Genomic DNA, 22,726 nt, shown 5'->3' on the forward strand with positions numbered 1-22,726 from the left:
TACAGATCTTACAAGGACTGTTAAGGAGGGATTCAGTATGGAGGTTCAATCAGATCAGAGCTTAGAAACTGAGCAGGTTTCCCTACCCTGCTTGCCTCCACTGAAGTTAACAGATGTTCTCCTGACTCCAACCCCTTCATGACCCACTGCCCACCTTAGCACAGGGGCAAGAGTCTCCAGACCCAAGCATAAAATAGCAGGAGAAGTTCTGAAAGTAACCATTCTCCATCTATCCTATGGGCCCTTGCCCTTCTCACTTTTGCTCAATTCAGATCCAGAAGCTCCTGGCAATGGAGAGGAAGGGTAAGACCCAGGTGCCTCCTTGGCTCTGGTCTTATCAACACTCCTGCCACTGTCTCAACTGGCTTTGACTTTCAAACCATTTTCCAAAGAACGGGTAATATAACCTCAAAAGGAAAAGCAGTCAAACTAAAAGGTCGTCTAGTACATCCCTTACTTCCCTGTCCCAAGGCAGGACCAACCATATCTAATTAATTCAATCAAGTAGTCATCTCTTTTTTACTTCAGAACTCAGTTATTGCTACCTGGTCAAATGAAAAAAGAAAATCATGATGACAGAATAATGAGGTTTGGTTTGTTTTTTTTTTTCCCTATGACTAATTATATCTCAGATTTATATTTATGTGTGTGTGTGTGCATGCATTTTTTATTATTATTTATATAGATATTTATTTAATCATTTTCCTTCTAACACTCAAACCATACTAAGCAGACTGGCATTTGATAGCCTTCTGAAATACCACCTTCTGGGCTTTTCTTTTTCAAGTGGGCTGATCAAGGATCTTCAGTAACATCTGAATGTCTTATCTCAACTGCATGGCTTTTGTCTCATCACTGTCCAGCATCAAGTCAGTGGGGTTTTGAGGTGATATTTTCTTCTTCCATTCTGCTCAGCTCAGTCAAGCTAGGCTGGTTGTCTTACTTCCATTCTCTTTGTTCTTTCCAAGGTGTAACATCATCATATTTGGAACCATGGCTACCTGAAATGAGTCCCATACACTGGGGTTTTAATTCATATCTGTTGACAACATTTCTCCTCCTGAGCTTGCAGCCACCTCATTCTTCCTCTGTTTCTCACCAGTTTTAAATAAATTGAGCCATTTCTCCTGTATTGAATTGACACTTTCCCTTTAAGTAATTCTATTTTATGATAATAATGAGTAAATCAGTAAATCTGACCAATTAAGAGCTGTCTGGTTGGCTTTCACTTAACCAGCCACTGGGCAAGGTTAAACCTTCACTGCAGCAAAGAAGTCTTACCCTGTCCCCATATGCCTGCGGTCCATATCTGAAGCCAACAGATAGCATCATTTATAAATGTCAGCTTGAATATACATCTGACCCATTTCAAATCTTTTTGGTTACAAAGCAGTTTATCCAAAGACATCTTTTAGTTTTTAAGCTTTACAGCCCAGGAGGAGACCTCTCTACTCTTCACATGCAGCAAGGCAGGCATCAAGGAATGGAAGGAAATGATAATATACTTTTCAAGGGAAAAAAATTTCCTTTTTTCTGAAATCAATCATAGTGGCATTCATATGGAGAAATAGCATGAAGCTTCTTTATGTCTTCTGTTTATTCAGTTTATGCATCTTGTGGAAGCATTTAGAAGCTAGCAAGCTATTTTCCAGACAATGAGAACACCAAAACACAGACAGATACATGATTAAGCTACAGGAATTAGTTGTCCAAATCAGGCAACGTCTACATAGACTTTCTAACAGGTTGTAACCCTGAGCTATAAAAAGGGAGAACAAAGCAGTTCCAACAATTTATTTGTACTATTTGACACTCTTTGTTTATTGTTAGAACCAAGCTTAAGCAAAACCTACTAAAGTCCTTACAACCTGCTAGAATTTTTATATACATATTTGGTCTGTTTCTCTTTACTTCAAGTTTTTCATGTTTTGCGAGAGACTTGCAAAGGAAGAAGAACCCAGATTGGACAAATTGAAAGAACAGACTCTATCTCCAAGAGATTATCAATCTCACCAAAAAAACTATTTTCTTGAGATGACTGGCTAAATTCAGCATATTCTAGGTTAGCTTGAATGAAATCTGTGTTATCCTACAGTAAAGCCTCTTCCTTTTGTTCCTGAATTCCCACATATTCTTAGCCAGAGACCTGCTCCATAGAAAGTATTAATTTCCAGATTTCCATTTTTGTAGCAGTGAACAACAATTTGACCTCAGAAGAAAAACTGAATCACTGATTTTCATGCATTGTCTTAAGTGTGTTATATATGTTGGAACACATTGGCTAGCCTCTTCATAAGCCTTCTTTGCCAACATTATTGGAGAAGAACAAAAACTTGACTTCTCCAGTCCACAGAACCAAGGGATGTCATGTTTGTGGAGGAACCTTATTATTAGAGAGGAGGAAAAGAGCCTTCTGCAAGTGAATGACAAAGTGTCTAGTGTTTGTGAGGCCCTTGAAGCATCTGTGGGTTTAGGATATAGATTTTTTTTTTTCTACTTACTCCTTATAAATGCACACATTCACATTCACACTTGAGGATGAAATTCATGGAGTTGTCTGTCAAATCCCTTAGGGTTTTGAGAAGATTAACTGAAACATCAGGGAGGTTTATTTGTAAACAATCATACTGCCTTTTCAACCCCAAACGTCAATGCCAGACAGATGGGCTGACATTTTCTTCGCACAGGATACCTAAGTGACAGTCAGTTTCTTTACAGTCCATCTAATCACAACTCATAGAAATTGAGAGATACTGTGCAAGAAATCAGCATCACTCAGAAAGGAAACCAGCTCTCACCAAATTCATTATGGCAACTACCTCTGATTAACACTTAAAGATGAAACTGCTAAACAGTTTTAGGAATAATCTAGTGCTTTTCACAGAACCTTTTTCTTTCACCTTTGGAGTTCAAAGGGAATTCTCTCCACTACAGTTATGCCACTGAATAACATTAAACTCCTGATTTTTAGAAAAAAAAAAGGGGGGGGAAAAACATATTTGATGTCCCTGCAGAATGTGTGGGAATGTAAAGACAGATCTCTGTTCCAAGCTGCATATAGCATATACTCACACTATATAATCTAAAATAATATATATAAAAATTGTTATGAATATAGACCTGCAGAATGTTGATGAGATATTTCAGTATTAGTTTAAAAAAAAAAAAAAGTAACTACTTTTAAGGGATTATCTTACTTTAAAAAGACACAGAAAATTCAAAACAGATGGGCTGTAAAATAATTCTTCATATAAAGTTTTAAAACATTTTCCATCACATCTATAGCCTTCACCTTGTACTTGCTGTTAACTGAGTTTATTCACCAATATGATGCAAATAAACAGGATGTCTGGATGTTTCCAGTTCCTTCTTTTTCTTCCTTGCTGGACACAGAAAACCCTTCACAGATAGAAATGATCAAGTGGCCGAAGGAGCTGTTTTAGCATTAAATTTTTCCAAGTTAGTTTTCGTCTGATACTCAGACTGAGTATCACATTATATACCAAGGCATGGGAGAGGAATATCTCATTCCTAGTCTGGAATGAATACAAATTTAGAAGAAAAAACATGTAAAGATGTTTGCTTTCTCAGCGCCAGAACACAACAAATGTACCTGCGTGTACTCCTCCATTTTGCATGTGTATATTAACTGGCACACTAACTAGTCCTATGTAGCTGTGCTTCCAGTCTTACAGTTTGGGGAACACGGCTAATGGAGGCACATGAATGCTGGAAGGTCTTCCACCTCAGAAGAAACATGGAAGAAACAGATACGTAAGATCCTTTCTCTTCCCAAATCATATATGGAAAGAGACCATTTACATGCAGCTTCTTCAAAAAAAGCTTGAAAGCTTTGTAAGAGGGGATCACAGCTCACAAAGATAAGCTAAATCGTTTTCTCAGTGCTAGAAACCCAGACTCAATGCTAGAATGAAAAAGGGAGGCCAGATGTCATCAGCTTAATACCTCTGTGACTATCACCCCATATTGGTGATGTAGATAGATTTACACACACACACACACACACACACACACACACACACACAAAGGCATTAATAGGAGCCCTGGATCTGTCAGCATAATTGTCCACATATCTTTTTCCAATTCTACACACGGTTAGAATTTTCTACTATTTTTTTTCTTTCTGAACAATCATTCATTTACCCTAAGAAAGCTTTCTGTTTACCTTTTATGAACATAATAGTATTTTCAACTCTATCTTTATTTTGAATTTACCATATCTTTAGTGTTTTTCTCACAATGTTACTTTCTAATTTCTGAGATACTCTAGGTATCTTAAATTTCCAAAATTACTTCTTCCCCTTTCTATGCTTGCTCTGAGGAAGGCATATCAACATTAACATTCTGAACTGAATCATATTTGTAACATGATGTAGAGGGATAGTCTGAGATGGGCAACTCCCAGACTCTGTCATCATTCTAATATTAATTCTTTGTTTGATAGCAGACAAATTAAATATCTGCCTCAGTTCCCCCAACAACCAAAGGGAGATAAAAAGTACATATTAATTAGAATAGCACTAGAAAGTATTTCAAAATATTCTTGTGACAGGTGCTATAAGCATAGATGCAGAGAAAGCAATATAACACTGTATCTAAATATTTTTCTCTTCTGTTTCTTTATGAAAGTCACTTGATTTTAAATATACGAAAGAGTTTTATTTCTTTTCTTTTATTTCTCAGTCAGTTAGAAACCCAAGTAACCAATTCATAGTACAGAACATTATACTGTGACTCACTACAGAGAGATGTATGAAGGTACCATTTTTCCTCGCACTTTACCCTTAGAAAAAGTGAAGCATAGATGACCAAGGTCACCAAGGAAACTCCCCCCCAAGATTTCAACTCATTCTAGCACAGCTTTTATTAGAATAGTTCAAAATTAAGATACATTTTTAAAAGACTGTCTCTCAGTGTCATAAAAGACCTTATATTCATGAAGAATATAAGAATTAAGAACTCATGAAAAAAGAACTCTAAGAATGTAGAATTCTGGAAAAAAATTACAAGATCTGCTAAGTTTTGTACAAAGAGGATGGTAGATCATTGAATCAAGTCCTTCTGTGAAGTTTCAGCCACTATGCTAACAATAATACCTCAAATGTCTGAAACTCAGAAAGAAATCATTGTTAAAGGAGCAAGTTAAAAATATTCAATAATAATAATAATAATCTGTACTTTCCACATATTTTTCTAATCCCAAATCCAAACTAGCTGATATATCCTCGCAAAACTCTAGACATTCATTCCCTTCCCTGTTTACTGGCGTTGTTTTGCTGCTCCAAAACTATCAAACAACACCGTACTGCGTGACTTTTCACTCTAGAGAAGTTAACGCAGTGCCACAGGTAAAGCTTGGGTCAGTTTAAACATCTGACAATAAAGCCAGTGAAAATAGTACAGTGTTACATTGATGACAGGGAATGAGACTACTACACAGTAAGAATTTTATAGTCTTCACTGAGGGAATCTCTGGTCAAAGGGAATCTATTGTTCCTTGTGTATATCTGTACCTGACACTGCATATCAACATAATCTTTTCACCTACGCTTGCACTTGACATCCTTTCTACCTATAATAAAAAGAGCCTGTGCAAGGTATCTCTAACCTCAAAGGACTTACTGCTTTTGATAGTTAAGCTACCACCCCTAGGTACATCAATGACAACCTGAAGTAACTTGACTTGAGTGGAGGTACTTGGATTTATACCATTATACACCCGGAGTGCTTCCTTCTGTATACCAGGACCACTCTCAAAGGCCTGTAGTGTTCCTAAAAGGTGATTCAGCATGTGCATAGGAGCCCACTATACTTACAGATCCACCTGCCTCTCTTACTTATGAAGATATTTCACATGCTATCCATCCAAAGTATCTATTCCATGCTAATTGAATAATAGAGGTACATGGGGCCTTATCATCCTGCTTAGTCTAAAAGACACAGTAGCTTTGCTACTATTAACGCTTCCATGTCTATTGCATGGATATACGCTATATCTGGCACTATAGAAAGCTTGTGGCTACGCTGCAAAAAAGATAGTCTACACTTTCCCATTTTCTAACACTTTGCCATTTTCACAGTTCAGCAAGGGGAAGTGCAAAATCCTACAGCTGGGAGGAACAACCCCATGCACCCATAAATCCTGATTTCCACAGAGATAAAGTTAATTTTCTTCCTAGCAGCTGGTACGGTGCTGTGTTTTGGATTTAGGATGAGAATAATGTTGATAACACACTGATGTTTTAGTTGTTGACAAGCAGCCAAGGACTTTTCAGCTTCTCATACTGGCCTGCCGGCGGGAAGGCAGGGGGTGCCCAAGAAGCTGGGAGGGGACACAGCCAGGGCAGCTGACCCTAACTGGCCAAAGTGATATTCCATACCCTATGAAGTCATATTCCATATATACTGAAGGGTTGGCCGGGAGGTGGGGCAGCTCAGGAAGTAGCTGAGCATTGGCTTCAGGTGGTAAGAAATTGTGCCATGCCTCACTTGTTTTGTATATTCTTTTATCATCATCATCATCATCATCATCATTATCTTCTTTTCCTGTCCTATTAAACTGTCTTTATCTCAAACCATGAGTTTTATATTTTTTTTTCATTTTCGATTCTCTCCTCCATCCCACTGGGAGGCAGGGAATAAGTGAATGGCTGTGTGGTTGTTTTAGCTGCTGGCCGGGTTAAACCATGACACCATATAAGTTGGGGACTGACCAGCTGGAAGGCAATCCTCAAGAAAAGGACCTGAGGGTCCTCATGGACCACAAGTTGAATATGAGCCAACAACATGCCCTTGTGGCAAAGCAGGTGAATGGTATCCTAGGATGCATTAGAAATGTTGCCAGAGGGTCAAGGGAGGTGATCCTTCCCCTTTACTAAGCACTAGTGAGGCCACACCTGGAGTACTGGGTCCAGTTCTGGGCTCCCCAGTACAAGGGGGAGATGGACATACAAGAGAGAGTCCAGCAAAGAGTCACTAAGACTGTTAAAGGACTGGAGTATCTCTCCTGTGAAGAAAGGCTGAGAGAGCTGGGACTGTTCAGCCTGGAGAAGAGAAGGCTCAGAGAGGATCTCATCAATGTATATAAATATCTGAAGGGAGGATATAAAGAAGTAGAAGCCAGGCTCTTTTCAGTGCCCAGTGACAGGACCAGAGGCAATGGGCACAAACTGAAACACATGAGATTCTGTCTGAACTTCAGGAAACACTTTCTCACAGTGAGGGTGACTGAGCACTGGACAGGTTGCCCAGGGAGGTTGTGGAGTCACCATCCTTGGAGGTATTCAAAAGCTATCTGGGCATGGTCCTCGGCAGCCTGCTCTAGGTGATTTTGCTTGAGCAGGTGAGTTGTACTAGATGACCTTTGGAGTCCCTTCCACTGTCATCCAGTCTGTGATTCAGCAGTTCTCCAACACCATTGAATTCAGCAGTCTCTAAGACAGAATATGATAACTGTTACCAATTTGATGTCTTGCATCTTAGAGAAAGCACCACAGAATTTTTTAAGAGATGTATTTTTGTTCAGAGCAAGGCAGTCAAGGAATGCTTCCATACAGCAGCAGTGCTCCTCTCTGTCCAGATTTCTCTGCTGTCAAATGAATTCCTTCCATGAATACTTCCATAAAGTTTAAAGAAATTAAAACCTGAAGTAGTTAAATAACTCGTAAAAAAGACACACTCTTCTAACATTCTTTTCACTGCTAATGGCAGAATAAAATGTGAACCTCCTGTGCCCATAAGAGCCATCTGTCTTTAAGATTTTAAAAATGGAACAGGACCTTCAAAATGGAACAGATCAGCATCTTTAATGAGGCAGAGATGTCCAAAACAACTAAGGATGAGTGGGAAAGTGCCAGAAGTTCTGGGATTACAGTTCTACCACTAGTTACTTGAGATAAGGTCAGAGTAGGTAAACTGACTAAGGAAAAGTCTCTCTCTGCATCCATATCTGTAAAATAGGGATAACAACAGCATGCACTAATAGTTAGCACAAATTATGTTTATGAAGCAGTTTTGTTACTGTATCTTCTAATTTGTATTATTAGTTAGAATGGAGTGGCCATCAGAAACCTAGAAAAGCGAGAGATGAATTCAGTCAAATACTGGAACAGTCCAGACTTAGCTAAATTTGAAAGCGATCTGGATCAAAGGTTTTAGAAACATCCTGTCTATTCAAGAGCAGCCAGACTTCCGAAAGGTATCACTAACCCACTTCAGGAAAAGCATTGATTCCAGGCCTAAAAAGCTTGAAATTCAGAGTTAGAAAAAGAAGGAAAGTTTTCTTGGTAGGCAGCACTATTAAATCCTATAGGCATAGATAGCAGTTCTGCGATAGCAGCAAGCTCAGGTACTGAGTGGAAAAAAGGGAGAAACTTCTCTTTCAATAAAAAATTAGCGCATCTTTATCAGAACTGACCCTGATCATTAAAACCTGAGGCAGTAAAACCCAGTATGATGAAAGTTTTTATTTGCTCAAAGTGATAGATAAAGTTTGCCAAATTAAAGTATGGTTTGAAATCAAAAGGCTGTGTGCAAATTAAATCAAATCATCAATGACATACTGGTAATTCTGCAAGCTTCATCAACACCCGTATTTAGTTATGGGACACTACACTGAAAGACTGATTTGTGTGTCTAAAGAGGAACATAAAGCATGGATATATTCCCTGCTGTCCACTGGAGGCTTTTTGCTAGATGATATATTAATTGCCCACTCTTAAAAAGAATCACAGAAGTAGGAAGAAGGCAGTATTCTAACATTAGTGCCGTTTAATGGAAATGACTGTGAAAACAACAGATCCAAAATAGATGTCTCTGTTTCTTCACAATACTTTGCTCCCTAATATTGCCATCCCTTTTTAAGAAGCTGTAACTCCATCATCTGAAGCTGTATGTACATCAGTGAAATCCTACCAGGCTCAGACCAAAATGACCGTTTGGCTTACAGAGAGGTGCAAAACTGTCTATCAGATCCCAATACCAGTCCTCACCCCGAAGCTCCCAAGACCCACACCAGTAAATAGTCAAGAATTATTTTGACATCCTTTTAGAGAAGGACTGAGACAGTGACACAAGTAAATGAATGATCCTCCCAGTGGTGATGATTTATTTCCAATTGTATCCATTTCCTAGACCAGTTACTACCATTTGCTCTTTGCTGATCAGGTGCTACTTTATTTAAATATTCACAAATCAATGGTGGCAAAATTGGAATTGGAAGCAATTGGAAAATAAAAGAAGAAATTATGTATATATTTCAGTTGGATACCAGAATCTTCTGTCTATCCATTTCAGTGAAGCCTATAGATCTGTCATCTGTGAAGCCCAATAAGCTTTTTGAACCTTTGGAGAAAAATTGTTAGACAGAAAAAAACACCCAACTCTCAATATATGAATATATGTTTCTTTTTATATACACTTAAGGGTCTGGTGCTTAAGTCTGATACAACTACGTGGTCCTACCAGTCTCTAAGACACTGGGTAACAACTTCCCATTGGGAATAAGTGTTTCCCCAGTCTAACCTAACAAACCTGTGGTTTGGAATGGGATTTTTTTTTATTATTTTTCATTCTTTTTTATTTTTAAACAGATCCGTTTCTGCTGGTATGAGTCCACCTAGCTTTATGCTCACAAGAATAGCTATGCTGGCCAAATACTTGATGTCCACACCTTCAATAGAAGCTTTCACTGGATTGAATTTTTCACCAATAAAAACTCAAGAAGACATCATAGAGCTAAATGAGACCATTATATCTCAGGATATAAAGAGGCTTTCCCTGTGGCTGTTTCAATACTTTAAAAAGTTAAATGTGGCACACTCATATTCAGACACTGATCTTGAAAGGCCTTTGCTTAGCAGCTAGACAAGGACCAGTGGTACCTGGAACCACATAAAAGAAAGTTTATACAGATAACATATAACAGCTACTCACCAGAACTTTCAGTCAGAAATCACTAATTAAAAATGTTTTGTATACTTGACTTCTGAAAGACTGGTACAAACGAGCCAAATTAAGTACAAATGAAAGCTCCAGGTAATGAAACAAATATGGCAAGTAGTCTCAGTTTCAGGGTAGTACCAATATTTCCACCTCTGTTTTCTGAACATAGCAACTGCCATACAGAATATTTTTGCAAGTTCTGAAAAGCTCATCCATCACTTCAAAACCCAAATCCATCCTGAACCTAAAGTACCAGTCTCTCAGAGGGAAACACTAGAAATCTAAACTCACAAATGTATAAAGAAAATGAGAAAGGCAATCAATTATCACCTCCTTTTGTTGCAACGTACTGCAATCTGTGGCAGAAAGGATAACTCCTCATACACTGCCATGCCTATAAGCAAGCACACTTCAATGTGAATGCATTCTGAGGTACATTTCAAATTTTTTTTTCATATCCTTTCATGATTGCTCTAAGCAGGAAATCACCAGAAAAAAATAAGTTTATTAAGAGGAATAAGGGCTCTTATCCAAACCTAAAAAAAAGCAATATTGAGGTAAGGTATGATGCCTACACCTGAGATTACTGCTTCTGGTTGACACAGTGGTCATGAATACTTTGACCTATAGTAGGATTATAACGAAATTACTGGAGAAAAACAACTGTGTTACATTCACCAGACAGAAAAGTAGGTATAAGACATAATACTGTGGAACTATTAGTCAAACACTCGACGTGTTCCTAACTCCAAGTATCCTGTTTGACAAGTGGCAGTCACAACTTGGAAGGGAGGCAGCAAAAGTTCTTCAACGCAGCACGGAAAATTCCTGTTAGAATTTAACGATGCTCTAGAAAATGCCACCTCCAGGAAGCATTATTATGCATTCAGTGATTTTCTTTTTCCTTTAATCTGAACTCTTCTGAATGCTAATGAGGGCTTGAATTTGCAAACCTGAGTCATGCCTCTGTTTTCACTCAACAATCAGGTTGTCTGTCAGCCTCGGTTATACAGTTCTACAAACAGTTAATATTCAGCACAGAAGCAGAGATGCTGGATGAAAAAAACAAGAGCATCTTGACTCTCCTATAGCCATTAGAACAGCAGCAGAGGCACGGACAGATTTCAAGTGAGCTTCCTTAGGCACAGGCAGAAGTACAAAAACATTAGTGCGCAGTAGCCAGCGTAGAAGCAGAGACAGCTGCTCCAAATACACTTTGGGCAGTGAGACAGCAGTGGCACTGCAGAAAAAAACCTGGAATTGATATTCCACTGCATCTACTTCAGCTCCATCCTCTATAAATATGTCCACCCTGGTATTCCCTTGTCTCTGAGAAACGGTGTGCTGACTTTCCCTAGGGTAGAATAAGTCACAAAGCACAGCCATAGTCTATGCACAAATCAGCATGGGTACCTGTCTTTCTGTGACGTGAAAAGGCGGTTGAGTGTCCAAAAGCTTTTGTTTTCCAGCTATATCTGTTGGTCTAAAAAAAGACATCACTTTCTCAACAAATTGATGTATCTAAGCTCACAGCAATGTGCACTGCCTGTGGTGAGATGGTCAAGTTAACCTACAGGCAGATCTTTACAATGGCTTGATATTAGAGGAAAATCCAGTCTGGCAAAGATTTTTTTTGCATTATTACCTGTGCTTTGAGTCACCTGTTGAAATTTAAACCACTTTATATAGTTTTTCAGAGCTTCTTCATAAGCTTCATTTTCAATCTAGTATATTTTTATATGGAACGTAGGGCACCTGCCTCTGATAAGTTATTGCTAAGGCATAAAGGCTATGTAAAGGGAATGTGTCCACAACCTTTTGGAAGGACCTTCTTATTTGCTTGCGAGTGTTGCCATTAAGACATATGGAAGGGACGGGCAATGTGTTTTTTCTTTCATAGCTCCCACATAATTTCCATAAAAAATGAACTGATGAATATGTTCTTAGAGTCAATAAATTTATCTTTCCAGAATTAAATCAGTATGCTTTTAAAGAAAAGTTCACCTTGTGTTCTTTCACTGAGCACCCATATTCTGCTGCACATGTAAAGAAATGAGATGGAGTCAGCAATCTCTGCTGCCATCTTCTGCTGTTACCTTTCATGTAACCAGTGAACAAGGGAGGGAAATATTAAAATCCCATCCTTTCTGAAAATGAGTGTGACAAATGAAAGGCTCTAAATCAAGAATCAAAGCTCTGTCACACAATCACAGAAATTTAGGAAGAAAATGTCTCTTTGAATCACACTCTGTCACCCTCACAGTACAGAATTATCCATTGTGGTACATTCTCCCATCTCACTGAGACTGATATCTCTCATGATAAGTTTGATATTCTCCACAAAAGCTTCTTTCTCCCATTATTCTCTTAGAGCCAGAGACTGCTGCCCTTTGTCACAGGGTAGAGATCTACTCTGCAAGTAACCTCATCTGGTTTTAATGGGATACTAATCCACTTGATCCAGGTTCTCGAAACCATATAGATCTTGGGGCACACTAATAATTTGCCCTCACCTCATTGTAACAATATTTTCCCCCTTCACTGGTCATTTCCTCCTGGATCATTATTATTCCTCCATCTTCTCAATGTCTGGTCACAGGTCAAACACCATCAGAATGGTCTTTACGGAGAAACATATCTTGTTTGTCTCCCACTGTCCTAACCTCTAAACTTATCTTCTGAATATGGGATAATTAAACTACCTTTACCCTTTGCCCTTTAGTGACCTCTCATATTTCCTTATCAGACCATCTCTTGCAAACATCAGTCTCACTTTTTGGCTCAAAAACCCTCAATACTCTGTTGAAAGTATTAAGTTGCTTTTACTAATACCCACATAAAATAGTAAGATTAATACTGGTTTTCATAGCTGAAAAACTCTTTTTTTAAAAGTTGGCTGAAGATACTGTTTCACTACAGGTTAAATTAAGAGGTATTTGCATTGTGTGCTCAAGTACTTATCCCCTTCCTCATTGTCACTCCTTTCTAAGTAATGATCTTCTGATATTCATGATCACCAACTGCTGGGTATACTCATCCAGAACATTTCTGCTGGCACATAACCATGAGCAATTTTTCTTCATTCCATTAAATCCCAGTTGTTTTCTGTTTCCTTCAAATCTCAGTCATCTGTTGCACTACATCTTCTGCAATGAAATTATCAGCATATGCAAGATAGTTCTGCAATAACTCGTCAACTTTTCTAATAGCTTCACCAAGAAACAGTAGTAATAAAACAGTGCCCTGTCTTAATTCAATGTCATAGCTATCAGCTACATAGCTGTATCTTCCTAACATTTTTATCAAGAATTCCAAATTCTTTTCCTGTGATTTTTGAGTGCAGATGATACATCATCACATTATTTTTTTTTTTTAATCTGAAAGAAAAAATGCAGAAACAAATCATTTTTACTACATTCCTCTTTATTCAATGGAAGAACTATATGGAACAAAAATATAGCCAGAATAAAGTAACAATCAGGAAGAACTTAGACATTGTCCTTTGATTTCTTTGCTCAACGTTACCCTATATTTCTAAGTGCTATGCTAGATTTTTAATCCTCTTCTTGATCTTCCTCTGTATATAGCTGCAAATGCTATATATGGAGGCACATCAGCACTACCATCATCTTGCCATCGAGGGATACAAATTTAAATCTTTCCATTTTCATTTTGGTCATTCATCAAGTACCCAGAACTGACTGACCCTGATTTTTTTTTCAGACACAGACAGGAAATAAGTATTAAAATAAGTCCTTAGCCCAGCGAGAAGTTAATATACAATTTGTTATCTATGTCCTAGAAGAAAAACCTTCACTGTTGGCAGATGCAGAACAGAGTCATCATGTCTGATTTTAAGGACTTTCTAGAGTCCTTAAAAAACTCCTTAACTCTTGCATCACAATAACCTTTCTAAAAATAATTTCCTGACATTTTTTTCTCTTTCGCTTTTCTGTATCCTTTCCTGCTATCAAGCTACCTGGTCTTTCATACAGAATCATTTCTCATTAAACTTTGTCAGCTGGTTGTTGTATTCTATCACTCTTAATCATTTTTTTAAACTTTCCTGCAGAATCTGTATCTAAGAATTCACGTTTAAACAATGTCTGCCACATATGCTGCAAAACTTTGGTGAACACATCTTTAGAAATACAAAGGGTAAGATTCTATAGTATTAGTCATCAAGCATAAAGTATCCTCAAAGGATTTGCATAAAGAAACACAAGTATACAAGAAGTCACACATGATGGTTTTTATATTAGTGTTATAAACCAAAAATCTGTTCTGCCCTCCTTCCCCTTGATGCCTCAGATTCCCTGTTAAACACTTTCATCCTTTCACTGTACATATCCCAAATGTGTTTCGTGATGGTTTCTGTGACCTGGGTAATCAAAATAGGTTTAAGGTCAGGACAGCTTTCTTTCTGTCCCTTCACAATTACTGCAGCAAGAGTCTATACCTTCTACAACACTTGGTGCCTGAAAATGCCTTCCACCTCTTACTATCTTATGGTCAGCATCATTCTACTTCACTGGAGCATTCTCAGTTAAAATATGTTTGGGAAATACGTATTAGTCTTTCCTGCTTAATCTTTATTCTTTTTTTCTCTAAACCTGGACTCTATTACAATGTTTCCAACTACAAGCCTTATCTACATAAGGAGACTATTCAATGGGAGCGCTCTGCCTCATTTGTTGAGCTATAGTTAGACATAGTTTAAGAGACAGGCTGAAGTAATGGGAAATGTAAGAATGCTTTCTTTTGTGAGCAGGAAGGAAAACAGGCTTTGCCATGATTCCATTTAATTTTGCTGGAATTTCTGTAAAACAGAATACCTATCATTCTTTCAGATACGTTCCCAGACCACAAGACAACAGACAGCCCTGTGTGAAAGCAAGGTAAATGAAAGAAAAATGAAACAACATATGCACAATTTCTGAGCATCTGTTCCACACCACAGTTTGTTTCTTGTACATGAGAGAAATAGGTGTAGGAATTGGAAGTACAAGAGTATATACGACCTTCAGTAACCGGGGAGTTCAAGAATATAGTTCATCACGGTTTCTGTGACTTAGATGATCAAATACATTGAAGGTCGCTTGTGTTAGCACATCTTGTCGTCATATCACCACATAACTGAGTGCTTAGTTCTCACTAGCAAGCTAGTCCTTACAATTGCAATCTTGTGGAAATAAGATTTTTGATCTTGAAATGTCTAAGCTAAAAGTAATTTGTGGTCCATTATTGCCTTCATTTCCACAGAACTTAACTACTTGGACCTCTGCAGAAATGGGCACATAAGAACCATGATGACACTTTAGCTACGTCATTTTAAAAAACAGAATAATGATCACAATTTTCCACTGTTTTCTCCTCCCATTTTTCCTCAAATCTCAAAAATTTTAATAGAGAGCCAAAAATCAGTTTTACCACTCTTTCTATATGAGTACATATAAGTTCAATTTTCTAAAGTGACTCCTAGTTTCAGCAGTCTCAATTTGAATTCTAAATTTTCAATTTTCTACTGCTCAGTTCTGAAAGAATTGCACCTATACAGCTACTATTAACTGTAGTTATTTTTCTGGTCATTTAGCCAATGCAAAACTGATTTCTGGCAATCTAAAAATGAGTAATTAAAAATCACCCCCAAACACTTAAAAATGAAGCATTAATATTAATGAAATAGGAAATATTTTACCCGTCTGTAATCATTCCCATTTAATTTAGACTAGTAGCTGATTCCCAGTTATGTGAAGAATGTGTAAAAGCGTAGTTTAAGAAGAGCAAACAACTTGCATCTTATCGTGAATGAGCTACACAACACGGATTTCTAAGCCACTAGTTTTACTAGTTCACTTATTTCTTTCTGCTTTAGAGGACAAAACACCTATGGTTGTTTATTAACAGCAGAAGTCAAACATGTTCCTTTAGCTATCCTTAACCTTAGGCTTCCTGCAAATACAGGTGCCAGGCTGTCAAACAGCAGGGTTGGACTCAGCTGCACACATTTGATTGAATACTGCAATATCTGTGCATAAAGGCACGTCTAGAAGTAGCTTTTCTTTTCCTCCTTATGACTGACACGATGTGTTGCTGAATCGTGCATCAGCAGCCCCAGTAGTCCCTTTCTCCAGGAGTGGGAGAGTCACAGGATTTTTCCCTTTAATTCCTCTAAAGTACAAAACATTCCAGTTTCCCTTGGTGATATTATGCTTTTGTGATGAAGTCTAGATTGGATTTATGCATTTGCTCCAAATGGTAAATTAGAGGAATGCATGAATATTAATTTGCAGTATGTTTTGTAGACTATGTTTACAGTAATTCTGTGATTACTCTCTGGTAATTGTGTACTAATAATGCTAGTTGTTTATATACAACTTCAAAAATAAATAAGAAGCAGCTTCATTAGCAATGGACTCTCAAGAGCGATTTCATAATGAGGATAAATTTCCTCTATTTAATATGGAGAGGTTGCAGATATATTCAGATACAGACAGGTGTAACATCACTAAGAGAGTCAGACAGATGCAATCAAAAACTCACAAGAATTTTTGGCAGGATTCACATCCACTACCTTTTAGGAATTTAACTGAGGCACATAAATTAGGCATCTGGTCTTGTTCCATCATCAGCGGAGATCACTATAAGCCAATTTAGGCTACCAGAGATTGGCAATGAAATCAGAAAGCAGAGCTAAAATGAAGTACTCGGGGTATAGGTCAAGGCTGTACTGGGAGGTCTGGAACAGGGCTTATCATAGTTTTCAATGCATTTAAATATAAGAAAGTATCCAAAAGACTCTCAGGATTGGCATGAATGACAGCCTTCAGCAGAAATGATGACAATGAACACATCACATCTTTCTGCACCACTGTGCTAGTGGGGACTCTCTGACTGAAGTAACACGTAAAATTGCAGCTTGTAAGCTGAGATTCATGAATGATCCCCACTAAAAGCGGGGATACTATTACATGACCAACTCCATTTTGGAGTGACACCTACACTCCTTCACCTACTATTTCCTTTCCAATTTTTCTTGGATATACAGCATATTCATTGATTTCTGCACCAACCTCACAGCTACTGAGCAGTTGTTCTGCTGTGAACAATTAAATAGCTGTCAGGGATGGCAATACGTGATGATGGACTAGGCAATCGCTATCTGTTTGCAATTTTGGTCAGTGAAATTTGGAAAGAACTTCAGCATCTTTGGCTGAAAGTCCCTCCATTAATGCCAGTGATTAATTATTAACAAATGTGCTGTTATTATTTTAATAAGCCTCTCAATATGCTTATTGAGCTGTGGAAAAGCTTCCACCTCTCTTAAAAAGTTTGCTTCAAAATACAGTCACCCGTTCTGTTTCCAGAACGAGCCTGCATCCATCCCCCGAGGGGACCTGCTGTGTACGGAGGTCAAGCCCCACAGCATGTCAGTTTTATAGGAACAGTGGGAGAGGTCACAGCGCAGAAAGATGCAGTCCTCCAGCTGCTGTTCATGTATGGCCTGGAGGTCTGGATCCAAATGAATAATCCACATGATCATCACATAATCTGTTAAAAAAGTTTTCCAGATGCTTATCACTCTCCCACTAAGCAAGGCCACATTTTCACTGCCAAAGGGATCTCAGAGCACCTTTCGCCACCAAAGGCCATCACAGACTAGGCACCCTCAGACTTGCCGTCCCTGAACAGCTCCATCCACCACCTGGTACACAGCAACCCTAATACACATCAGCAGGAGCCAAAATCACACATGGCCTACAGCACAGAAAATCCTCGTGCTGCCACCTTGACAAAGCCCTGCCACCTGCGACAGGGCTCCATGTCATGGCAGCCACATACACAGCCATTGAGGCGGGCTCAGGGTCTGGTGGGAGCCTCACCCCGGAGCGGCGGGGCTGCGTTCTGGCCGCCATTTGCTGTGAGGAGGCACCGGCTGGAGCGGGGCGGGCGCGAGGCGCTGCTGGCGGCCAAAGCTCTGTGTGTGCACTGCCGATCTGGGCCCTGTCCCCCGCTGTGCCTAGAGCTGCAGCAGGGGCGCTGGAGGGCGTTCCCTCACCAGGGAGGGACGGGCTCACAGGGAAGTCACGAGGATGGACTGACTAAGCCAGCACTAGAAAAGTTGCTATTGGGCTGCCTAGGAAGATGTGGTTGACTTTCCCTCTCTGCATTTCACCAGAAGATATGAGTTGAAATAAAAATCCATCAGCAAAGAGTGGTCTTGAAATGTTCCAGGCCGTCCTGACCAATGATAGTCTGCTGAAGTCTCCAGGAGGCGCCTTGGAAAGGCCATCAGGTCTCCCTGATGCATGGGCCCAGTCCTGTTGTGAACACAGCTGTTTTTGAGTTCCATGTTGGCACCAAGTACCTCTGCTGCACTGAGTACTGTAGACACCATGGTGAGTGACAGAGGCTGCCTGCCAAGGGGACGTTTCCTGTGACCCCCACCCAAACCCACCCCAATCACAGTGTGTCTCCTCCACTTAGCACACACAGTTACCTTCCTTATAGTGGGAGTTATAGGCATTCGATTGTTCGTTTTATCTGTTTGATCAATGAGGACAAGGAGACATAAAAGCTCCATGATTTGTCCAATGCCACAGAAAAAAAATAGTGTTATGCTGAAGATTAAAATTTCCCCAGAAGGTTATTTTTCTCTTGTCCCATTCCAGTTTCCACTTACCACTGCTTCATCCAAAACTCCTATCATTCACAGATGTTTCTAGTCTGACCGAATGCACACCACTCCTATCATGTGCTTCTCCATCCTTTCAGTGATATTTTTCACTCCCTTGTTCTGTATCTGTTAATTCTTGGAGTAACTCCATTGGATTCTATGGGTCTTGGTTGGAAATATTTACCTTCTTTAAAATTATACTAGAAATATTGAGTAAGGAGATGGATACCTATGTCTGTAACAGGTCTGTGTGTGTCCTGAGTAAATGCACTATGTACACAGGGCTGTCATTACCACCCTTGCAATTCCATTCTAAACTTTTCCAGCTTCTCATGTGGCCTACATCTATGATACATAGTCATAATCTTCATAAGACTTAGCTTCCATAAACACTTTTCCACCTCCAAATGGCTTTACAGACCTTAAATGAATCTTATCAGGCAGTTCAATGTGGCTCCTGGAGGAGATACTGTAGAAAGAGACCTGAATTCTCCACTCAAAAAAAAAAAAAAAATACTATATGGCTTTTCTACTATTATTCTGGTATATGTCCAGCTGAGCTTTCATGCTTATTTCACTGCATGCTCTCACTGCAGGACACTGCAAGGTTATTCGGACAGTGAAATGTGCATTGTGGGGTTTACCTGGCTTCTAACCATTGCAGCCTGCTGGATAAGAAGTTTGACCTCTTTTTACTTCCCTGTCCACCAGCTGGAAAACTGACTTCAAACTCAAACAAGCACTAAAAATGAAAAATCAGATGTAGTTCAGCATTCATACATAAATCAGGCACACAGAACTTAGCCAGTTTCTTGGCAACACACCTGTGGAGCCACAGAAACCACTGCATATTAAAAATGCACTAAAGGTCAAAGGTCAAGATTAAAAGGAGAAAAGATTGTGTGCACTTCCATATAATCTCTTCTGCTCAGAGAAGCAGCATCAGTTTCATGTAGAAATGTCTGGGCAGATGTGTCCATGTCACTGTTGTTTTAAATCACATTTGTTTTCAGATCACAGCTCTGTTAAGATCATTAATCTTATGACATAACAAGCCAATAGTTAATATAATATTTTGTCTTGGGCTGTTTTATTATATAAGCAGCATGAAGGAAAATGTTTGAGCTTCACGTTTGGACAGAGAAAAGTGTGAAAGAAGCTACATGTACTGTGCCATTGCCTCTGTCAGCAGCATGCTATCTTAACTGAGCAATTTTCCTGTCTCAAAAAATGCAAGGAATCATCTAGTCCTGTGAAACAGCTGTGTTGTAAAAACAAATCAATCCTCTTAAGTAATTTTGAAATTCTCAAATGAGAGGGTTAAGTCCTGGTCCTCCTTCTGGATAATGACACAGAAAAGGATAGGGTGTTGTCTATAACAGATGCCCAGGTGGATATGATTATTAAAATACAAAAGAAGAATAATAATGAACCAGATTCTTATTACAGACATTATAGGATCCACTAAGACCATACTCTCTATGTCAGTTCTTCCTTCCATACATGTGCTCTGCATTCTCTGTATTTTACTGTGCTCAGAGGCAATGCTGAGCACACAACTGAAGCAAGTAGGCATGGACTAGTAGTCAGAAAATTATCTGTAATTTAGTATTTCTTCTATAACTTTTGACTACTTTATATCTACAAGCAAACAGACCAATGTTGCAAATGTATTTCTTACACAGAACTATATCAGCAAGGGACTCTTGGTCTTTAAATCTGTGTTTGAATCAGATTGAGTAGTACCACTGAGCACACAAGTTTCACTACAACATAGTTCACTTTGTATAGATGGCAAATGTGTGCCATCACCAACATTTAACTGCACCATAACTTGTTCACCAATATTATTTCTAGTTCATGTTGCTGAAGAGCTACACACACTGCCCAGTAAAAGAAGTAGAAATAAAATATTGGTATGATAGCTTACTGTCATACCAATTTGAAATCCCAGGACTCACAACTGAAATCATTCTTGTCTTGAATCACTCCTCTTTGCATCTCTCTCCCTCAAATAGATGCATTCAAAGGTTCTCAAAAGGAAACAAAAAACATTGCAGGAGGGATTAATTTACAACTGATGCATTTTTTGTTTTGCGTTGTTCACTGAGTCATAGTCAAGCTTCCCATGGAAAAAAAAAAAAGTAATAAGTCACAAACAAGAACACACTTCAAGAAAAATAATGAGAATAGACTGGTCAAATGTCTTCGCTGAAGAGACATTGAACTCTGAGACTGAGATTGTTTACCTGAGGTGAGAGAACTCTAAAGGGATGTGACAAAATATACAAAATGAATGACTAACTATGAAAAGGGAAATCAACACTTTCTGTGATCTTTGTCTCAACATTCATGAACCAGAAGACAATCAATTAAATAGTCATATTTCAAAGGAAATCTTCTTTTCAATCCTGCATAACTAAACTGCAGACATTTTTACCAATAGCTCTGTGTTAGAATTTGGCATGATTTAGTAAGGAGATTGGACATTTGCAAAGATAATAAAAATATCCACAGACACAAGAATAAACACATCTAAACATTTTTTGGAAAACCTAAACACATTTGGACTTTGAGGGTTAGGTCTGTATCTTTTACGACATTCAGGAACTTAAATCCCATGAAATAAATATTATTGGTAAAAGTAGCAGCTTCCGTTTAGAGATTGAAGCTAACTGGGCTAGGGCAAACACTTTAACAGTAAGGGTCCTAATCATTGCCACAACTCTATCAAGGGTATAGTAGATTCTCCATTGATAGAATCTTCAAAGGAGGATTGTTTTTGAGGGGATTGGTTTGCTTTTTTATTGTTTTTGTTTTCCTCCTGAAATATTCTAGCCCATGATAGCCTCTGGACTTGAAGCAAGAATTGAGTCATAGAAATCCTCTGTATTCCACAAGAGGTCAGACTAGAGGATCACTATTGTCCCATCTCTCTTTAAAAAAATCTATGAGTATGTAAGATTTGACCTGAAAAATGACTTCTCCATTTTGATGAGTATATAACTCAAAGAAAAACATACACGTAAAAGGTGGACTGACTGAAGCCTATATAGGGCAAGACGCCTGGGTCCTGACACTTCACTTTCCTTTGACCTCTGATACAACTGTGGATAAATCCTTTAACCTCTCTTACTTTGCACAACCATAAAATATAAACAATATGTTCCCACAGCATAGTCTGTTGAGCTGCTTAATTGGTAAATATTTGTAAAGGGAATCTAAATCTTTGGATTAAATAGGAGGGAGACATGCAAATGAATATTGAATGCGGGTGTTCACAGCTCTATAGTAGCAGAGAATGTTATCCTCCGTTGTACATTATAATGCCTTCGAAATAAATGTCAACTGTAATTTTAAAAGTACTAAGAACAAGCATAATAGGCTGTTCCCAGGTAATTTATCCTTCTTGGCCCCAGCTGACAGGGATTAATTTTCTGTATCTTCATGAATCACCTTAATGTAGTCACTCAGGAGATGTGTAATAAGGTTTGTGTATTTGTAACTTCACAGGGATGCAAGATTTGCAATTCATTTTTGAACTATCAGCTGTTTCTTTTCACATTTATTGCAAAGGGTTTGGCAACCACTTTTACAATATGGATCTGTATGTGCACTACCTCCTTGCCTAATAAGGAATTTGTTTGCTGAAGATTCAGGCAAAAGGCATCTGAGGCATAGTATTGCATCAGAAAAAGGCCTGGACGTTCATGTAGGCTAACAAAGACTTCTGCTGAATGTGCGGCTGTTGCTTGGCCTGAGGGTTACAAATGCCATGTCTATATTCACCTGTGGGCCTCTCCAGCATACCTGGAGCTGACAGGCACAGTCAGCTAATGTTGTTGGGGAAGGAGGGTCTATCTAGCCCTTTGTTCTCTAGACCACTGAAGAAGTGTCTTAACATTATCTTACAAGCCCTTTATAACCATTAACCAATTAGTCATTAGGTAATCACTAGTATTAATTATGTTTCCAAAAGTGTTTGCAAAACCTATCAATCTTGTTTCCATTAAGGTTACATTCGGTGACTGCAGCTGAACCATAAGGAAATAATCACCACTACAGTTGTTTTTATTCTAGAAGTTG

The sequence above is a fragment of the Grus americana genome, chromosome 5, assembly GCF_028858705.1.
Source record: "Grus americana isolate bGruAme1 chromosome 5, bGruAme1.mat, whole genome shotgun sequence".
NCBI classification, from domain to species: Eukaryota; Metazoa; Chordata; class Aves; order Gruiformes; family Gruidae; genus Grus; species Grus americana.